The sequence below is a fragment of the Diospyros lotus genome, chromosome 11, assembly GCF_014633365.1.
Source record: "Diospyros lotus cultivar Yz01 chromosome 11, ASM1463336v1, whole genome shotgun sequence".
Lineage (NCBI taxonomy): Eukaryota > Viridiplantae > Streptophyta > Magnoliopsida > Ericales > Ebenaceae > Diospyros > Diospyros lotus.
The window spans coordinates 26003906-26025721 of NC_068348.1; the positions used below are offsets into that span (position 1 = coordinate 26003906).

A 21816-nucleotide genomic window follows, 5' to 3' on the forward strand; every position below is an offset into this window, starting at 1 on the left:
TCTGGGATCACCCCCTGTTTTGGACAAATGTGTAGCTGTAGGTGATTTTAAGGCAAAGGGGACACGAGTCGGCTCGAATCAGTGGGCTCGGGTTACAATTGTCACTTCGCTGCTCCTTTACATAATTACAAGTAATTTCAATCGATTTTAAGCTGTTAATTTAACAATAAAGAGCTAAAAAAACTTATTTTACCCTTATATGAGATAATTAATATGGGAATGAATGTTGAAGATGACGATATCTCATGCAGTTTCAATAGTTTGCTGCTGTGACACATGGCAACAGCTATGATACCTAGCCGCTATACAGTGACTGGTTGGAGATGACTGGAGGTGACATGGCAGCAATTATTTAATTTAATACGATAAAGTGACATCACAGTTCAAAAGTGACCGGGGATCAAGTTTTGTTAAATTTTCATATACAATACTCTCTGCCCTAAAAGAATTTCCAATGAAGGGAGTCAACGTTCTAAAACCAGCTGCAAGCAGCCCCAAATATTGCTATTGCAACGAAGTTGCGAGCATCATATAATGTATGGTCCGAATAGACCAAATGGCGTGGGAATTGTGGCCATTGGCCAAATTCTCGAGAAACAAACAGAAAAAGAAAACATTAAACAGCCAAGTGGGCATAGTTATTTAAGCCAAAGCAGCAGAAGTTAATCTGTCAGAGTCAAAACCAAGGGAGATTTCCATGGACTACCAAAATTGTGGGTACTTTCCAGTTGGAGGCAGTCCCACAGTAATTATTCTATTATAGATCTATTTGTTGGCTTCATTACTTCTTGGCTTGGAGATGGACGTAGGTACACGCCTATTATTATTATTATGGAGTTGTCAATTTGATTCATTATTTTTTTTTCTTTTTAAATTATGTATAGTTTTTGTCTTTTGATGAATGTTGATGCTTTTGACACAGGAATAATTAAAAAAAGGGATATTGCTTATAATATATATTGGGAAGACAATGACCCAAAGACATATAAAAGGAAAAAGGTCAAAAGAACATAATAATTTAAAGGAAAATTTCACTCACATTTTTGTAGCTTAGGTTTTTTCTTTAGATCTCTTATAATTAATTTTTAGTTTTTTTTATACTTTAAAATAGTGTTTGTTAATGAGTTGAAAATAGTGAAATATGTAAAATATTTTAGATAATGTGACTTTTTATCCGTTAAAAATCAAATAAACAGATCTCTATTTCTCTAAATAAATTTATCTAAAATTTTATAAATAAGAGAAAAAAATCCATATGCTCATTCATCTCATAAAACTCTCACACTTTCTTTATCTTCCTCTTCATATTCTTGTTTGTTGATCACCGTTACCTGTATCTTCTGTTGTGTCCACCACTATCTCTTGTGTTGTCCATAACAACTGTTGCATTGGTCACAATCTACTTCACCTACGTCGCCGCCTTTATCATTGTCTATTGCTTAAAACAACCTACTTCTTCATGTTTCACTAGCAACTATTAGTTTCTTATCACCACCCACTATTGCTCCACTACTCGTTCCCGGTTTCCTTCTTCAAATGTTAGTTTCCCCTTATTTCTGAATGTCCTTTGGCACACCATTATTTTATTTATTTATTTTGATAATGAGATAAATATTTTGATAAAAAATCTTTATCTCAATTCTTATTATATGTATTTTGTATTTTAAGAAACATATGAAAAGAAAATATGCATTTCTCAGTATATTTTAAAAAATTTAATAAATAATATAGAAATCTAAAAATACTTCTTAAGATTATTTGGACTATTTTATATCTTAGTCCAAAAATTATTTTAATTTTATTTTAATATTATCTTATTTTACTCATTTTAATAAATATTATCTACAAACATATAATAACATCTAATATATATCTTTTAATCGCATTTATTCTAATAAAGGCTTGTCTTAAAAGGGATAAAACGTCAATAGTGAAGAATCTATTATAAATTTGTGTGAATAATGAGAAATCTTTTATTTTGCAGGAATTTTTACGTTCCATCTCATTTCAGTATTAATTAAATTTTTATTTAAATACAACTGCTATTGTAAGAAGAATGAAAGTTGTAACATTCTCAATAGTGAGTTTCCCTCTTTTTGTGTCAACATGTCCCAAAATTTTTGGGTTTAATTGGTATTGTCTTACTATTAACAAGTATTAATTGCATTCTTCTAATTATTATTACATAGAGACTTGTTTTAAGATATAAATCTTGAGGTGGATAATATGTTTCAAAATTGAGATGGATTTTAAGATAGAAAATTATCTGTCTCAAATTTGAAATGAATTTTGATTAAATTTGAAATGAATTTTGAGACAAAATTGTTTTCTCAAATTTAATACAAATTCTGAGACATATAATATTCATCTCAAATTTATAGACAAATTTTGAGATGAAAAATTACCCGTATCAGATTTGAGATAAATAATACTTGTATTAAATTTGAGACGAATTTTGAGACAAAATTTTTTTTGTCTTAAATTTAAAATGAATTTGAAAAGGGATAATATCTATCTAAAATTTGTAAATTGATTTTGTCATGAAAAATTAGCTGTCTCAAATTTGAGCCGAATTTAAAATATTAATTTATAAAATTAATATTTTTATTTATAAATATAGAAATTAAATATAACCCAAAATTAAATATATTTATTTAATTTAAAATCTAAATCTTTATTTAAATTCTAACCATATAAATAAATATATTTATGTACATAAAATATAAAATTAAATATATATAAATGTAAACTAAATATATAAAAATTTAAAAATTAAAATATATATTAAATGTATAATAATTAACTATTAGTAATATTTATTAAATGTATATAAATGTATACAAAATGAAAAAAAAAGGGATAGGAGAGAGAAAGGGACATTTTTGCATTTTTAAAAAGATTAGGGTATGAATTATATTTTGTTTTTATGTGAAAAGTAAATTAAAATTGAATCGAATAGTATTTAAAAAACATATAAATACTATTTTTAGATTGAATAGATTATATAAATATTAAGAGTGAGTCAAGAAGAATGCATCAAATTTCAAAATCTTGGTATGTCACAATTAAAGGGTCCACTTATTGATACTATGTAAAGAGCAATTATTTTATGAAGCAACTAATTAGGAACATCAAATTTGTTGGCTCCACAGAGTTTGGAGAAGTGGTGGCACTTGTGGGTGAGAGTTTCATTACAAAAATTTAGACTTTTTGTGATAAATTAATTTGTTATAGTAAGCATGAAAATTGTCACAACATACTTATTATGACAAATTTAGTTTGTCATTACATTAGTCACACCATGCTCGTCTCATTAAGTATATTGTGACAAAAATGATTTTATTACAATATCATCTATATTATTGTGACAAATAATATTTTGTCACTTATACTAACTTATTATGATAAATTATTTTTTTATAAAAAAAAATATATATTTTTCATAATAAGTATTATTTAGTTAAAATAAATCAAAATTTTGATACAAGTCATATATTTTATCGTGACAAACTGTATCTTTTGACAAAAAAATATTTTGTAACAAATTAAAATGGTTACTAAATTATTTTTTCACAATTTGAATAGTGACAAAACTTATTTAATAATTTTTAATATGATAAAATAAATTTTATCATATATTAACTAATTTGACACTATATTTTAGTTGCACATTCTGTAATCACAAATAATTTTGTCAATTATTTAATATTATGACAAATATTTTTTGACAAAATATAAATAATAACGAAACGAGTATATAGATATTATTAATGGCACATGACATACAACATTAATAGATATAATTAATTTTTATGTACTAAAAAATATATAATTAATTTTCATACCTAATCAATAGTTAATAAAATTGAAGTTTGTACAAAATATTATATGATTTGCTTAATAATCAATTTTTTTCACTTTGATTAATCAATTTTCTTTTAAATGTTCTTTTAGGAGAATTTGTTTTTGAAAGTTATTCTAAATAATAAGTAACTTAAATTCATATTAGGAAGCCGACATGAAATTTAAAAATATAATATAAATAATTTGAAAGTTATTTTGAATTTAAATAAAAATATGAATCTAATTATACTCGATCAGTTTAAATAATTAAAATAAATAATTATTAATTATGCATTAAAATTAACATTTCATGTACTTATAAATCTACTATGCTTATATATATTTATCTAAATCTAAATGCTAAATTATATTTTTGATCATGAATAGTTAATTGATATTGAACAGATTTAATTAATATCATTAAATATTATAAATATTTTATGAGATTATTAATATTGCATAATAATTTAAAAATATTAAGCTATAAACACATATCATCTACTTTACATATTAATATTTAATTTATATTGTAAATATAAAATTTAAATTATGTTATTTTAATTATTTAAATTCATGATTAAGAAATTAAATTTAATTCACTATGATTGATAATTATAGTTATATATGTTCAAATTATTGGAATAGATATTATGACAGTGTAAAATAGGAAAAAAAATATAATTAGCTAAGTTTAAACTCATTTATTTTGCATCTTTCTCTCTTATTATGATTTTTTATATTTTTGAATTATGACTTGTACTATAAAAAAATGAGACATTAACGGCTAAAGACTAAAGACAATATTAAATTTCATAGTTAATATAATATTATTAATGATTAAATATAAATCTCTTTATTATAAGATAAATTTAAAGATAGGCTAAATAAGTCGACAATAATATACTATTTTTCTATTATTATTGATTAAAATTTTTACACATGAAATAATAGAAAAGAATTATTAAGATTTAACTAACAATTCATAATATAATTATATATTTTTTACAAATACACAAATATAATTATTAAACTAATATAATTGGACATTAATTATTTATTGATAATACAATATATTAAAAAATGATGAACATATTAAAATATAATTATATTTTTAAATAAATATTAATTTGATGAAATAATTTAAATTACTTTATTATCATATTTTAGATTATTATCATAAATTATTATTTAAATTATTTAATAATTATCATAATTTAAATTATTTTATCAGTTATAAATTATTTTATTTTTATCATAATAATAAATTATTTTATTTTTATTAAATAAATAATTATTAATATTATTTTTATAAATTATTTTATTTTTTATTTAACAACTAAATATTAAAAAAAAAACAAAAATAATGGTGGGAGAGGCCTCGCCTCTTTCCCTCCAGCAAATCCCCAAATTCTTAAATCCGCATTCCTTCGTCTCCAGCCTCTTCCTCTCTTTCGCACTCCCGCCTTCGTCTCCCTCTCTTATACTCCTGCCGTTGCCGCCTCCTCGCTGCCTCTACGTCACCGTCGCCTCCAGATCCATTGCCTACTGGTCGTCGCCTCCACTGCCTCAACGCCGCCGCCGCCTAGAGCTCCATTGCAGCCTCCTCGCTGCCTCCAGTTCCGTCGCTGATCAGGTTTCTCTCTCTGACACTACTGATTTTGTATTTTTTATATCCGATTTTGTGAGTAGGATGCCTAATTTTGGATTAGGGTTTTTTGATTTTTTGACTTCCATAATAGCCTCACGGTTAGCAGATTGTTGTCTTCAAATGATTGAAGTGGTAGGGAAAGGATGCCAGTTCCTATTGCTCAGTGAAATAAATTGCTTTTTATTTCTTAAAGCACTACTGATGCAACATTCTATTAAAAAAAAACTACAATACTCCCATGTTCAAATCCTTAATACCCTTTATAGAAGAAATTAAGCCCCAGACCCCCACACAAATCCTTTAGACCCTTTATATATTTTCAGATGGTAATACTGCTGATCCATTAGTTTTATGAATTGGCGTTTTCAAAGTGGTTGCTGAAGCTGAGGCTTGTAGGGGGGATGTCAGGGTCTCGGCCCTGACAAGATAATTCTCCTAGGGTGAGGGGAATTAGGTTAGGAATTGAAGAGAGAAAGAGAGAAGGGCAGAGAGAAACGAAAGAGAGAGAAGTCAACAGAGGGAAGTTGAGAGATAGGAAGGAATTTGAAAGTTGTCAAGTATTCCTCGGTGCCCCTTTTATTGAGAGGGAAAACCCCTTTACATAGGCCCATCCTCATTGGCAGTTACTCCTAACAATCGGTAGTTATTTCTTCAACCATCCCCAACCGTTTAACCTCCTAACTACAGCCTACAGGTTACTTTGTTACAACTGTACAACTGCAGCTAACAACCTATTGTTTTTTTGTTACAACTATTAGCTACGGTTACAACCTCCCCATACAACTGTTTAAACCCTCTAACCACCCTTAACCACCGTAGGGTCCTGACAGGGGAGTAGTTGTTCTGGTTGATAGCCTTAGTTGGAGTTCTTTTGTGTGTTTTCATGTTAGTCTTTCCTTGTTTATTTTGCCAAGTGATGTTGCTTAGAATATATGTGATGCATTATCGTTAGAGAGAACACAAGAACAATTAAAAACTAAACTCAGTCAATTCTCCCATTCAGTTATAAATCCTCCCTAATTAGGGAAGATATCAAAGATCAAAATGGTGTCCTAATTAGAATGGAAATTATAATGTTTAAAAAATAACATAGAAGTAAGTGAACTATACTAAAAACAAATATATTATTTTCTACATTTTTTCCCTAGAATAATGTCTTCCATAATGTTTCCTTTCCTGTCCTAGAATAATAATAAATAATATATTTTATTGCATTGAACTTCATAATATATATAGATCCTTGGGGATAAAATAAATCTCATAGCACAGAGAATTTGACCGAAGTTCCTCAAGTTTTGATGAGTGCTTCCCCATTGTTGATTGAAAGGATTGTCTAGAAGAAAGTTTAGTGTGTTTAAAGTTCTAGGTTTGCATGCACATACACTTAGGTATAGCTGAATTACATTTTGTGAGCTATCAAGTTTTACTTAGACTTATTCTGTAGATGTATGACCTAAAGTCTTGCTTACTGCTGTTCCTCCAATGATTGGGTAATAGCAATTCCACCTAGCGGGTTCCTTCAATATCCACTAAAATATATAGTTTCTTTGGTATCCTACTCCATCTATATAAATCTGTGAAGTCTCCGCGTTTGTTTTATGGCTAGTGAGCTGATTTTTTTTGCCACAGTACAAGTGCACTGCATAATTATATATTTGGATTGTAAATCACAATACTTGGGAGATAAAGTTTTATATAACTCATAAGCATCGAGTACTGTGCTTGTCTCACACACGGATGATGCATCTCCTATTTGAACTTCTGAACTTAGTTGGCAATTCAAGTTGTATGGCAAAAAAATATTCAGAATAACTAAACATGGTTAATTCAAATTTCTCTAAATAAAGTTATAATTAGGTAACACTGTTGTTAGAATCTTACGATTTACGATTCGAATCAAACGATTTGATTCGATTCATATAGAAATCGAGTCGAATCTATAGGGTGGATCTAAAATCCCTTAAAATCGTACGATTCACGATTCGAATCATATGATTTGACTCGATTCGTATAGAAATCGAGTCAAATTTATAAGGTGAATCGTAAATCCCTTAGAATCAACTATGAATCGGACGAATCGACCGTGAATCGCATGAATAGCACGATTCGTCTGATTTATCCAATTCGTGCGACTTCGTCTGCATGTGCGCTTTAATTAAATATTCGTTTAATTTGGCTATTTTTGAAAACAAAGAAGATGATGAAAATGATGATTCTCTTGAACTTAAAGATGAAGATGATTGATAACTAGTGAAGATTATAGACAATGGAGTTCATTAGTAACCTTATAGTTGTAGGTTTTTTTTTTTTCTAGTTTGTTATTTTGAAAGTGGTTTGGTTTGGTTTGGTGCAATTTAAATTTAAAGGCAACATAAATATACTTTTGTCTTTTGGTATAATTTTAAACTTAGCAAATATATTTAGAAGTTTATTTATCTATTTATATTTAAAAGAATTGATCATGGTGGGCACATTATTTATTTTTTATGGATATATATTATTTATAGTTGAAATTGAGAATGTGTACCGAATCTTACGATTCGATTCGATTCTCGATTCACGATTTATAAAATAAGGATTTCGATTCTCGATTAGAATCTCGATTTAACAACTATGTTAGGTAATACGATTTTATAGTATTCATAAAAATGTCATGATGTTAACTTGACTTGAAATTTTTGATGAAATGTAATTAGTTTTTCTTGATAGTTTGTATATATTGATATCATAATTTAATCACTGCTGATTTCTTATGAACTGTTTCTGCGACAGAGAGAAATTTTAGAGCACGGCTGTAGCAACAATTTCAGTGAAGCTGAAAAGGAGCAGATCCAAAAATCTAAGGTGGTGTTCTTTTTGTGTTTTAGTTTTGTGTTTTGAGTTTTGAATTCATTTTGAGTTTTGTGCTTTGAGTATCTGTTTTGAAATTTTTGAAAATGCGTCATTTTTGTTATTCTGAAAAATTATTTTTCAAAACAGAAAATTAGAAAACATGTTTATTTTGAAAATTTAAAAATAGTTTCTTTTTTTGTTATTATGATATTTAATTTAATAAATTTAATTTAAAATAAATAATAAATATTTATTAATAAATTATAAATTTGATTCAAATACTTTAAACTATAAAATAAAATTCAAAAAAAAAAAAAAAATCAACAACCTTAGAAATATCATTTAAAAAAATTAATACAAACAAAACATATCACATACTCAGTTTAATAAATAAAAAAAATCAAATAACACAAAAAAAATTAAATCAGGGAGCCGTAACCCATCTTCTTCATCTAGGGTTTTCTGTGGGGCCATCTTCTTCATTTAGGGTTTTCTGTGGGGGGGCGCTAGTCGCTATGGTGGTGGGGGGCGCTGGTCATGGTGGAGGCATTGGTCGCGATGGCGATGGGGGGTACTGGTCGCGGTGGCGGTGGGGGGCCAGGTCGATGACTGTGGTTGCGGTAGGGGCGCTGGTCGCGGTGGCGGTGGGGGCCAGGTCGATGACTGTGGTTGCGGTAGGGGGCGCTGGTCGCGGTGGCAGTGGAGTTGAAGGTCGACGGCGGTGGTGGTGGTTGTCGATGGCCAGACGAGGAGAGAGAGAGAGAGAGAGGAGTGGGTATGTGTAGGTGGGGGGAAGGGGGCTGTTTTCCGCATTTTGCATTTGTTTTTTGTTTTCAGTGTATTTTCATTGAAAACGCTCAAAACAACAATTTTTCCTTAACAAAATTTTTAGTTGTTTTCGAAAATACGTTTTTAAAAATAATAAAGAGAATGCATTTTCAGTGTTTTTAAAAATTAAAAATAGAAAACGGCCCGAAAATAGAAAATAGGATAGGCCCTAACATTCTCTATTTAAGCTTTTGAATTTATAGGAAACAGGAATTAACATGTATGGATATGTGTGTTTAACATTCATGGCAATTCATAGACCAAACTTATATATCAATCTTTTTGATGGTTTAGCTGATTTGGGTCTGTAGCTCGGGTATTTTTATGCTTTCCTGGTGAGTTGATGTTGTATCCTGTTCTGGTTTCACAAGATAGAGAAGATATTGCTTCGTACATGTTATTAGATTAGATTCGCACTGTTTCTGTTTTTTTTCATATCTTTTTATATATTCACATACCCTATAGGTATATGTTCCCCCCCCCCCCCCCCCCCCCCCCCCCCCCCCCCCCCCCCCCCCCTTTAAGGGAACCATTCTTCTTGTTTTCCTGTTTTTGTAGGTTATGGTTTTACCTTTCTCTTTTAAGTCTAGTATACAATTTATTGATGAGCTCTGTTTGGAACTTTTCTTTATTAATAAAAAAGTTAGCAATGAATGTTTAGTGATATAGAAGGTAAACCAGTTCTCATTAATCATACTATTATATATACTATAATTTTAACTTCTTTTCCATTTGATTTGACGGCCAATAAGACCAGTTTTATTCCAAGCGAAAGAAAAATTATAATTAATCCAAGGCAATTCCAAAACTAGATATGAGAATCCGTCTACAAATCTGATTATATGATTCATTTTTTTAACCTATCCCACACTTTGTTGCATTTCATAGTGTGACTGTAATAAGATAATAGCTTGACCCATAATATATGTTGCTTGATGTGAATCTGTCGTAGACCATGGATGTACTTGACCAAAGGACATGGATGTACAATAGATTGGCATCTTGTTAGGGAGGGCTAACAATTGAGTTTTGATATGGGGTTGAGAGTTTCATAGGTTGTGTATGTCGGCTACAGTTAATGTAAGACAATGAGAGCTTAAGGTGTCCGTGTGTTAAGTGTTGATGTAGAAAATTCTTAAAGGTTGCATCTTTATTAAAAGGGATTCATGGTCCATTACTATTAGTGGACATGCCATGGAGAAGGGGAGCCCCCCATGGAACCCTAGTTCTGAATAAAGGTTGTTGCACATAACAAAACATATTGGGTTTATAAGAATAATCCAAATGCATATAATGCAATGATCATGGATGTTGTAGGTCCTTCTATTAAAATTCATATTCTAGAGAACGAAGAATAAGACCCCAATGTAGATGCTCAAGGTGTCTATGAAATGTTGGTAAATGTAAGGACACTTATATATGATGGTTACACTACTCACATTGAACTTTTTACATTAAAGGAATCACTACAAAAATTCCATTAATTAGTGACGAAATTTTTTCGTCGCTAAATAATTAACTAAAATAAAAATAAAATAAAATTTATTTAGCGACGAGTAAACCCGTCACTAACTAATTTATAAAATAAAAAATAAAATAAAATTTATTTAGCGATAATTAAAAAAATTAAAAAAATAAAATGAAATTCATTTAGTGACGGAAAATCCGTCACTAAATAATTTGAAAAATAAAAAATAAAATAAAATTATTTAGCGACGGGATTACCCGTCACTAAATAATTAAAAAAATAAAAAATAAAAAATAAAATAAAATTTATTTAGTAACGTTGCTAAATAATTAAAAAATAAAAAATAAAATAAAATTTATTTAGTGACGGAAAATCCGTCACTAAATAATTTAAAAACTAAAAAGTAAAATGAAATTTATGTAGTGATGAGAAAACTGTCACTAAATAATTTAAAAATAAAAAATAAAATAAAATTATTTAGCGACGAGAAAACTCGTCGCTAAATAATTAAACAAAATAAAAAATAAAATAAATTTTATTTAACGATAATTAAAAAAATTAAAAAATAAAATAAAATTTATTTAGTGACGGGTTCTCTCGTCACTAAATAATTTAAAAAATAAAAAGTAAAATAAAATTTATGTAGTGATAGAAAAATGTCACTAAATAATTTAAAAATAAAAAATAAAATAAAATTATTTAGCAACGGGAAAACTCGTCGCTAAATAATTAAATAAAATAAAAAATAAAATAAACTTTATTTAATGATAATTAAAAAAATTAAAAAATAAAATGAAATTTATTTAGTGACGGGAGAACCCGTCACTAAATAATTTAAAAAATAAAAAGTAAAATGAAGTTTATGTAGTGACGGGAAAACTCGTCACTAAATAATTTAAAATAAAAAATAAAATAAAATTATTTAGCGACGGGACAACCTGTCGTTAAATAATTAAACAAAATAAAAAATAAAATAAACTTTATTTAATTATAATTAAAAAAATTAAAAAATAAAATGATATTTATTTAGTGATGGGAGAACCCGTCACTAAATAATTTAGAAAATAAAAAGAAAAATGAAATTTTTGTAGTGACGGGTTTTCTGTCACTAGATAATTTAAAAAAAAAATAAAATTATTTAGCGACGAGACACTCCATCGCTTAATAATTAACCAAAATAAAAAATAAAATAAATTTTATTTAGCGATAATTAAAAAAATTAAAAAATAAAATAAAATTTATTTAGTAACGGGACAACCTGTCACTAAATAATTGAAAAAAATAAAATAAAAAAAATTATTTAGCTACAGGAATGCCCATCGTTAAATTATTAAATAAAATAAAAAATAAAATTATTTAGCGATGGGACAATTAGTCGCTAAATAATTAAACAAAATAAAAAAGAAAATAAACTTTATTTAGTGATAATTAAAAAAAATTAAAAAATAAAATGAAATTTATTTAGTGACGGGCGACCCCGTCACTAAATAAATTAAAAAATAAAAAATAAAATGAAATTTCTGTAGTGATGGGTTTTTCCGTCACTAAATAATTTAAAAATATAAAATAAAATAAAATTATGTAGCAACAGGACAACTCGTCGCTAAATAATTAAACAAAATAAAAAATAAAATAAATTTTATTTAGTGATAATTAAAAAAATTAAAAAATAAAATGAAATTATTTAGCGACGGGACTACTCGTCGCTAAATAATTAAACAAAATAAAAAATAAAATAAAATTATTTAGCGACAAGAATACGCATCGCTAAAAATTTGAGAAAATAAAAATAAAATAAAATTTATTTCACAATAATTAAAAAATAAAAAATAAAATAAAATTTATTTAGTGATGAGAGTTCTCGTCACTAAATAATTTAAAAATAAAAAATAAAATGATATTATTTAGTGAAGAGTATCCAGAGTACCCGTCACTAATTAATTAAATAAAATAAAAATAAAATAAAATTTATTTAACAATAATTAAATAAATTAAAAAATAAAATAAAATTATTTAGCGATGGTGTAACCCGTTGCCAAATAATTAAACAAAATAAAAGATAAAATAAAATTATCGCTAAATATTTAAAATATTAAAAATAAAATAAAATTTATTTAGCGACTAAGCAAATCTGTCACTAAATAACCTAAAAAAATAAAATAAAATTATTTAGCGATGAAATTTTTTATATCTAAATAATTAAAAAAATAAAAAATAAAATAAAATTTATTTAGAGAGCAGTAGACCCATTGCTAAATTATTTAAAAAATTAAAATTAAAATTAAATTTATTTAACGACGAGTTAATCCATTGCTAAGTAATTTAAAAAATAAAATTAAAATAATATTAATTTAGTGATGGATATTTCACCACTAAATAATTAAAGAATAAAAATAAATTAAAATTATTTAGCAATGAAATATTTCTCTTCTAAATAATTATAAAAAATTAAATTATTTTAGAAATTTAAAAATTTAAATTATTTAAACAAATATAAATATAACTTCTATAATACACAAAAAAACATCTCGAGAGTGTCATTTGGATCATCATCCCTTGCTTAAGGCTAAACTTAAAGATCAAAACAAATTACTAACAATATTTAACTGAAAAATGGTCAAAACTATATTAATTTTAAGAAATGTTATAAGGTTACAACTTTTGTAGCTAAAAAATAAAAAATTAAATAAAATTAAAATTTTTATTAAATTTTTTACTAAATATATATAAATCTTTCCAAGTTAAGTTGAATATATATAAATCCTGAATATATATATAAATTAGAGCCAGTTAGCAAATTGGTATAAAATAATGCATTAGAAAATAAAAAATAATTTGTCAATTCGATTAGTTATATGATTCAAAATCTTATCCACTCTAGATAAAACAAGTGTAGAAGGAGATATAAACAACTCGCAACGTGAAGAAAATTTTCACAGTATTATTTATGTGGGCTGGGCTTGTCATCTAATCAAAATATTATTACGCAATAAAAAAATTATATATAATTAAATACAAGTTTTCATATAACAATTTTTTATTGAATGGTTTTATGGTCCAAATGAAACCATGCATCTTATAGAAAATTTTTACTCATCTGTTGATGTATTATTAATTTTTTTGATAATAAATTAATATTTGATAATACCAATTTTTTCACTCATCTGATGATTAATAGCATATAACACTTTTTTAATTTGATATGAGCATGCATGCTACGCACTATATATCTTATGTAAGTTATTTTTCTTATTGATTTTATTGTCACCTTTTTTGTTGGTTCAGGTAAATTCAATCATAGATCTAACAAGTATTATAAGTAAATATTTTTTTTGAAATAAGGATAAATTCTCTTTCACCTAAACAATAAACATTACAATAATTTTATAGATAGGGATTTAATACAAAAAATTTATCATAAAACATTTGGATCATATCATTATTTGAAAATATTTTTTTTATTATTTTGAAATTTAAATGAGATTGGAGAGATCAGTGGGATCATTCACATCCTAGAGGAAAAATATATACACAAACATGAAAAAAATTAAATTAATATGTTGATCAATGATCATATATGGACAAATGCATCCAAAATGACATAAAATTATTTAAGTAATTTTGATATATGCTCTCTATACAAATCAAGAAACATTTCTCAAAAAATATATAGAAATTCTTAGAAGAAATTTATTTTATCATTAGAATTGATGTTCCTATTTTTTGAGTAATGTCCATATTAAGATTATTTTTATTTGTAATAATCTATAATTCTATATGTATGAATCAATCGACCAAGATTTGTAAAGAACCTTAATATCAGCACAACCAGAGATTGTACAGTTGATAATACTTGACATGTTGTATCAAGTAAAAATGAAATAAAAAATCTAACAATTAATATTAAGTGCATTCAACATTTATAGTGCAAATTCAAAAACGTAAATAAGGGGCACTATATATCTTAATCAATGAGAGTATAATTTTTAATTTTTTATTTGATTTATTTGTGTATTTATATTTTATTTTTTTTTAAAATTAATTTATATTTTATGATTTTTTATATTTATATTTTATAAATAAAATATTTATTTTTATTAGTATTTATATTATTTTATGTTTGAATTTTTAAAAATAAAATAGTATATTTTAATATTTTAAAATTAAATATTAAAATAAATACCCCACCCCCCTCCCCACGTGTCCCCCTTCCCCTTCTCTCCCCCACCCCTCCCCTTCCCTGGCCTGCCCCCACGTGTCTCCCCCCACCCCTGTGCCCAACACCCCCTCTCCTTTCCTTGACATGTCACGCGTCCCCCCTCCCTCACGCTAAATTGAAATTCCCCCCTCCTCCTTTAAATCCTCCCCCTCCCAGCCCGGCCCCCCCCATGTGTCCCCCTTCCCTACCCTGTGCCCACCCCCTCACCTTTCCCTTCCCTCGCACTAAATTAAAATTCTCCCCTCCCTCGCGCTAAATTGAAATTCCCGCCCCCCCGTTAAATTCCCACCTCTTTCCCCTCCCCGTCCTCTGCACTCGCTTTCTACATCTCTCCCTCCTTCTCTCGCTCTCACGATAAAGCAGTATAGTTGAGCTCTTCCATTAAGGTATTTTTTTCTTTTTTATCTTTATGTTTTATTTATATCATTTTAATTGTTAAGTATATTTGAAATATTTCTAGGATAAAAAATATTTATGTTAGTTATAGATTGTTTCCTTTTAATTGATATGTCAATTTTATTTTAATGTCTTTGTTATTTATATTTATTGCATGTATGTTATTATTTATTTTATATTTATATAATTGTATATTTTGTATATATTATTGATAATTTATATAAAAAAATATTAAAAAACGTGTAAAAAAATTATTATGTGAATTTGTAAATGAAATATTAAGTAATTATAAAATATAAAATGAATATACAATTTTTTTAAAACATGTTGTACGTAGTTATTTATTAGATATATTATAATAATTTTAAATAAAAATATTAATATTTAAATTTTAACTAGTTTTTATATATATTTTAATATTAAAAATACAAATATGATGTTATAAATATTGTTAGTTAGGTATTTATTAAATACAAACTTTAAAATTGGAAATAAAAATATAATGTTATGTTTAAAAAATTTAGATAATATTTTTTTTCAAATAAATATTAATTATATATAAAATTTTAATAAATATATATTTTTTTATGAAAATTATTGTAATATTACAATAATTATATTTAATGTTATGAAAATAATTAGATTGATCTAATATTGTTAAAAAATTTGAATTAATGTTATAACAATTTCATTTAATGTCATAATTATTTAGTGTTATAGATTTAATATTAGTGGCTAATGATCTAGATAGTAACGATGTAATTAATGATTATGGTCTACAATACTCAAAAGATCCAAATGTATTAATGATAAAATATTAATGACTTTGTAGGTTTTGAGGATACTTTTATATTGGTCATATTATTATTAAATTTAAAATGAAAATTTCGTCGCATCGTAAGTGGATTGATAATAGGTGTAATCCAAGAAGGGGTGGGATTACTCGAGAATTTTATAATGGTGTTGAACGAGTTTATTCAATTTGCATCTATCCATGAAAGTTTTATAAGATTAGAAGAAAAGTTAAGGTGTCCGTGTATGAAATGCGAGTGTTTGAAGTTTAAATCAGTCAATGAGGTCAAAAGGGATCTTTGTAAACATGGGTTCATGAAGAATTATTATTACTGGACTCATCATGGTGAAAATGTGCCTGTAGTACGTCTACCAGTTGTTGAAAATGAATATTATAGAGGATAATTTTAGAGATCGATTCAATCCATATGAACAAATGGTAATGGATGCGGCAGGGCCATCGAGTGGGCCATATATAATGCAAGATATTGGAAGTGGAAGTGGGAGTGGTTATCAAACTTATACTGTAGATGAAGCACCGAATGAAAATGCACAAGCTCCATTGTATCCGAATTGTGAAGTAGAAAATAAACTTTCTGCTGTAGTTAGAATGCTAAGTATTAAATCTGATTATAACATGCCTGAAGGTTGTTATAATGAAGTCATGTAGTTTATGCATGAAACAATGCCAACTGATAATCGTGTGCTAACTGACCTTTATCATACCAAGAAATTGGTTTCCCAGCTGGGGCTTGGTTGTAAGAAGATTGATTGCTGTCCAAATGGGTGTACATTATATTATAAGAATGATGAATTCGAGATAAGTTGTAAGTTTTGCGGTCATCCTCGTTTTAAACCTGCAAGAAGTGGGAAGGGTAAATTTAAACAAATTTCTTATAAGAAAATGTGGTATTTGTCTCTTATTCAAAGATTACAGAGAATATATGCTTCCACAGTTATAGCTGCAAGCATGAGATGGCATCATGAAAGTCGAAGAGAGTCCGGTGTATTGTCCTACCCATCCGACGGGGAAGCATGGAAATATTTTGATCAGAAATATCCTAATTTCGCCGTTGATTCTAGAAATGTAAGGCTTGGTCTTTGTGCAGATGGGTTCACTCCATATAGTCAATCGGTTCGCCCGTATTTTTGTTGGCTAATCATTTTGACCTTATATAACTTACCTCCTGGAATGTGTTTGAAAAGAGAGTTTCTTTTTTTAACTGCAATTATTCGAGGTCCATCAAATCCAAAAAATAAGATAGATGTGTTTTTACAACCTCTAATTGATGAACTTAAATTATTGTGGTATGAAGGAGTTTTGACTTATGATATATCAACAAAAACCAATTTCATGATGAAGGCTGCTCTATTGTGGACTATCAATGATTTTCCTGCATATGGAATGTTATCTGGTTGGATGACATCTGGTAGATTAGCGTGTCCAATTTGTATGGAAAAAACTAAAGCTTTTACTCTCAAGTATGGTGGAAAGACGTCATATTTTGATTGTCACAGGCAATTTTTACCAATGAATCATGTATTTCGGTGAAATACAAGTGCATTTCGAAAAAATAGAGTTGGTAATTCTCCTCCACCACCTCGATTAACGGGAGATAGTATTTTTCAAAGAGTATGTAATTTTCCATCTATTTTGGAAATGCAAGATTGTGTTTTGCCTGGATATGGTGTGGAACATAATTGGACCAAACGAAGTATTTTTTGGGAATTACCGTATTGGAAAGATAATATGATTCGACATAACTTAGACGTGATGCACATTGAAAAAAATAATTTTGACAATCTTTTCAATACAGTAATGGATTTCAAGGGTAAAAGTAAAGATAATGTAAAAGCTAGAATGGATTTGAAAGAATATTGTCGGCGGAAGGAGCTTGAGTTAATAGACCGTGGTGGAGGTAAGTATTGGAAACCAAAGGCCCAATACACGTTCATAAGGGAGCAGAAATTAAGTGTTTTGAAATGAATAAAAGAACTGAAACTCCCTGATGGATATGCTTCCAGATTGGTAGATGTGTTGATATGAGAAACGCGAGGGTATTTGGGTTGAAAAGTCATGACTGTCATGTTCTCATGGAGCGATTATTTCCAACAGTATTTGCAGCATTACCAGATCGAATTTGAAATCCAGTTACTGAGTTATGTTAGTTTTTTAAAGATATTTGCTCAATAGTGTTGAAGATTGAACACTTAGATGTTATGGAGCAAAACATATCCATCATTTTGTGCAAATTAGAGCGTGTATTTCCTCCAGGATGGTTTAACTCAATGGAGCATCTGCCAATACACTTAGTTTACGAAGTAAAGGTGGGGGGACCAGTATAGTATAGATGGATGTATCCTTTCGAAAGGTAATCATGTATGACATTTTCATATGTTTATTTTAAAAAACTAAATTGTTCCGATATTGAGTTGATTATTGAATAATTTAGGTTTCTCAATACTTTAAATAAAAAGATTCGCAATAAAGCTCGTGTAGAAGGATCCATATGTGAAGCTTATTTAATTGATGAGACGTCAACGTTTGGTTCATATTATTTTGCACCTAACGTTCAATTCAAAAGGACAAGAGTCCCTCGAAATGATGATGGGGGAGATTCTTCATATCTATAAATTTCCATCTTCAATTTTTCAGACCGTGCTGCTGGTTCAATGAAAACTAGGTGGATGGATGTGAAAGAGTTTGAAGCTGTCAAATTATATGTCTTGCTGAATACTCCAGAGGTTGAACCTTATATCGAGTAAAAATTAGACAAATAAATGCTTTTATTTATAAGGTCATATGTGGTTCGTATTATTTGGTTGATATATAACTTGAATTTTTCAGCATGTACACCAACATTTTGCGTTAGCTATCTTCAAATATCACTGACGAAAAAATCGACAAAGAAATCAAGAAACATTTTCCTACGTGGTTCCATCATTATGTATGTTATTTCATATTAAATTATTTTTAAATTGAATTTTAGTTACATATATTATATAATTCAAATATTTTCTCAGGTGAATTCAAGTACTCAAGTTGTTAGAGATCCATTAATTTAGAATATAGGATGGGGACCAACTCCAAACGTGCGATACTGGCCAATGTATTTAGTAAATGGATATAAATTTCATAGTGTTGAGTGGAGTAATAGTAGGTCCACCGAAAATTTTGGTATTTGCGTGTCTGGTACAGGAGTTGGATTATCAAAGATCTACTATTATGGAAAAATTATAGATATTATTGAATTGGAATATGCAGACCTACCAATTAAAAGGGTAGTTCTATTCAAATGTGAATGGTACGATCCAAGTCCTCGATGAATCAAAATTCATGAAAAGTATGGTATTGTGGAGGTTCGATCGTCAAGAAGGTATAAAAAATATGATCTATTTATATTTGCCCAACAAGTTGAACAAGTGTATTACGCGTCATATCCTGACACATGTTGTGATAAACATGATTGGCTAGTTATTAAAACAAACGCACGAGGTACAATAACTGCTCTTGAGGCTGAGATGGAAGAATGTTTCCAAGAGTACGAGATATCAGAATTGCCTCAAGTAGATCTAACTGATGACCTAACAGGCACTTTACAAGATTTCGATGGAATAGTTGAAGAAATAGATGTCTCTAATGTCGCTCAATAGGAAAAAGATGATACTGAGTAAGAATTCATATCAGAAGACGACGAACAAGAGTTATTGTCTGATGACATAGATAGTGATAATGAGGGCAATCAGGGTGAAGATGAAGAAAATGAGAATGATGAAAATGATGATGATGATTGTTAATTCTATTGTGGACCATTTATGATTGTAGTAATGGAATTTATGGATTTGAATTTTGTGTTCATATTGTTATCTCACATTTTTTTTATTCAATTAAATAATTAAATTTTTAATTAACAAATTTTGTATAAAAATTAAAATTTTAATTTATATATTTAATTAAAATATTTCTTAATATAATTATATAAATTATAAAAATATATAAATTAAAAAATTTAACTCTGAACATTCGTAAATAGTAATATTTATGAAAATATTTATTTTTATATATAAATTTATTTAATTTAATTAAGCAAATTATTTTTTTAATTTTTACATTCTTACATGATTTAAAATAATTTAGTTTTAATTTTATTATTTTTATTATTATTTTTAATTTAATTTAATTTTAATATATAATTTTTATTTTGTAATTATTATTTTTTCAATTTTTAAATTCTTAAACAATTTAAAATAATTTACTTTTATTTAAATTTTAATATACATTTTTATTTTTTTAATTTAAAAAATAATTTAGTGACGGGTAGCACCCGTCATAGATTTTTGGAAAAATAATTTAATTTTAATTAAATTTTAATATATATTTTAATTTTTTTAATTTAATTAATAATTTTGTGACGAAATCCGTCGTTGATTATTTAATAAAATAATTTTATTTTATTTAAATTTTGATATATATATATATATTTTTTTAAAATAATTTAGTGACGCGTATCGTCTGTCACAGATTTTGAAAAAAATAATTTAATTTTATTTAAATTTTAATATATATTTTAATTTTTTTAAAAATAATTTAGTGACGGGCTTACCCGTCATAGATTTTTTAAAAATAATTTAATATTTATTTAAATTTTAATATATATTTTTTATTTTTTTATTTTAAAAAATTATTTAGTGACAAGAATTCCCGTCGCTGATCAGCGACGGATAAAGCCCGTCACAGATTTTCGAAAAATAATTTAATTTTTATTTAAATTTTAATATATTTTTTAATATATATTTTATATTTTTTATTCTAAAAATAATTTAGTGATGAAATACCGGTCGCTGATCAGCGACGGTAGCGCCTGTCACAAATTTTGGAAAAAATAATTTAATTTTATTTGAATTTTAATATATATTTTTATTTTAAAAAATTATTTAGTGACGGGAATCCCATCGCTGATTAGCAACAGATAATGCCCTTCACAGATTTTCGAAAAAATATTTTAATTTTTATTTAAATTTTAATATATATTTTAATAATAATATTTTTTATTTTTTATTCTAAAAATAATTTAGTGACGAGAATACCCGTCGTTGAGCAACGACGGGTAGCGCCCATCACAGCGAAAAAATAATTTAATTTAATTTTTATTTTATTAAAATTTTAATATATATTTTTATTTTTTATTGTAAATATAATTTAGTGACGGGAAGCCCCGTCGCTGATTTTTCGTCTCTAGCCTATGACGGGATTGCCCGTCATAGATTAGCAACGGAAAATCTGTCACAGATCAGTGACAGGGCTTTCCGTCACTAATTTCGTCACTAAAACTTCCGTCGCTAAATTGGTGGCTAAATTTCAGCGACGCCAGTTTTAGTGATGGATTTTTTCGGTTACTAAATCCGTCACTAAATTGTTTAGTGACAGATTTTCTTATTTTAGTGACGAATTTTCCCGTCACTAAATTTGATTTTTCTTGTAGTGAATATTGGAATATCCCACTATTTAAGACCAAGTCTAAAAAGGCCAAGAAAATAGGATCTCAAAAGTTGGAGGCACTATGTATACATATGGCTCCATACCTATGTCCGAGCACAAGAGAAGACTAGTAAATATTATATTTGATGTTTTATATTATTTTTATTTCCCTTAATTACTTTTTTAAAATAAGTATAGTTGCATGGACACCTTTATTTTTTCCTCTTTCAGACTATGAAACTTGGTCGTCTAGCCACATAGGCTAAGTGATTCCTCACCATTCACAAAAGAAAGAATAATTCGAGATTTGT

The 21816-nt window shown here is 27.4% G+C and overlaps 1 long non-coding RNA gene across 1 annotated transcript; it reads left to right on the forward strand.

Moving 5' to 3' along the window:
- Positions 1-5233: 5233 nt before the first annotated feature.
- LOC127812563 (uncharacterized) lies at positions 5234-8650 on the forward strand. Its single transcript, XR_008025947.1, has 2 exons — positions 5234-5476; positions 8264-8650. It is a non-coding gene; the product is annotated as an uncharacterized LOC127812563 (long non-coding RNA).
- Positions 8651-21816: the final 13166 nt, after the last annotated feature.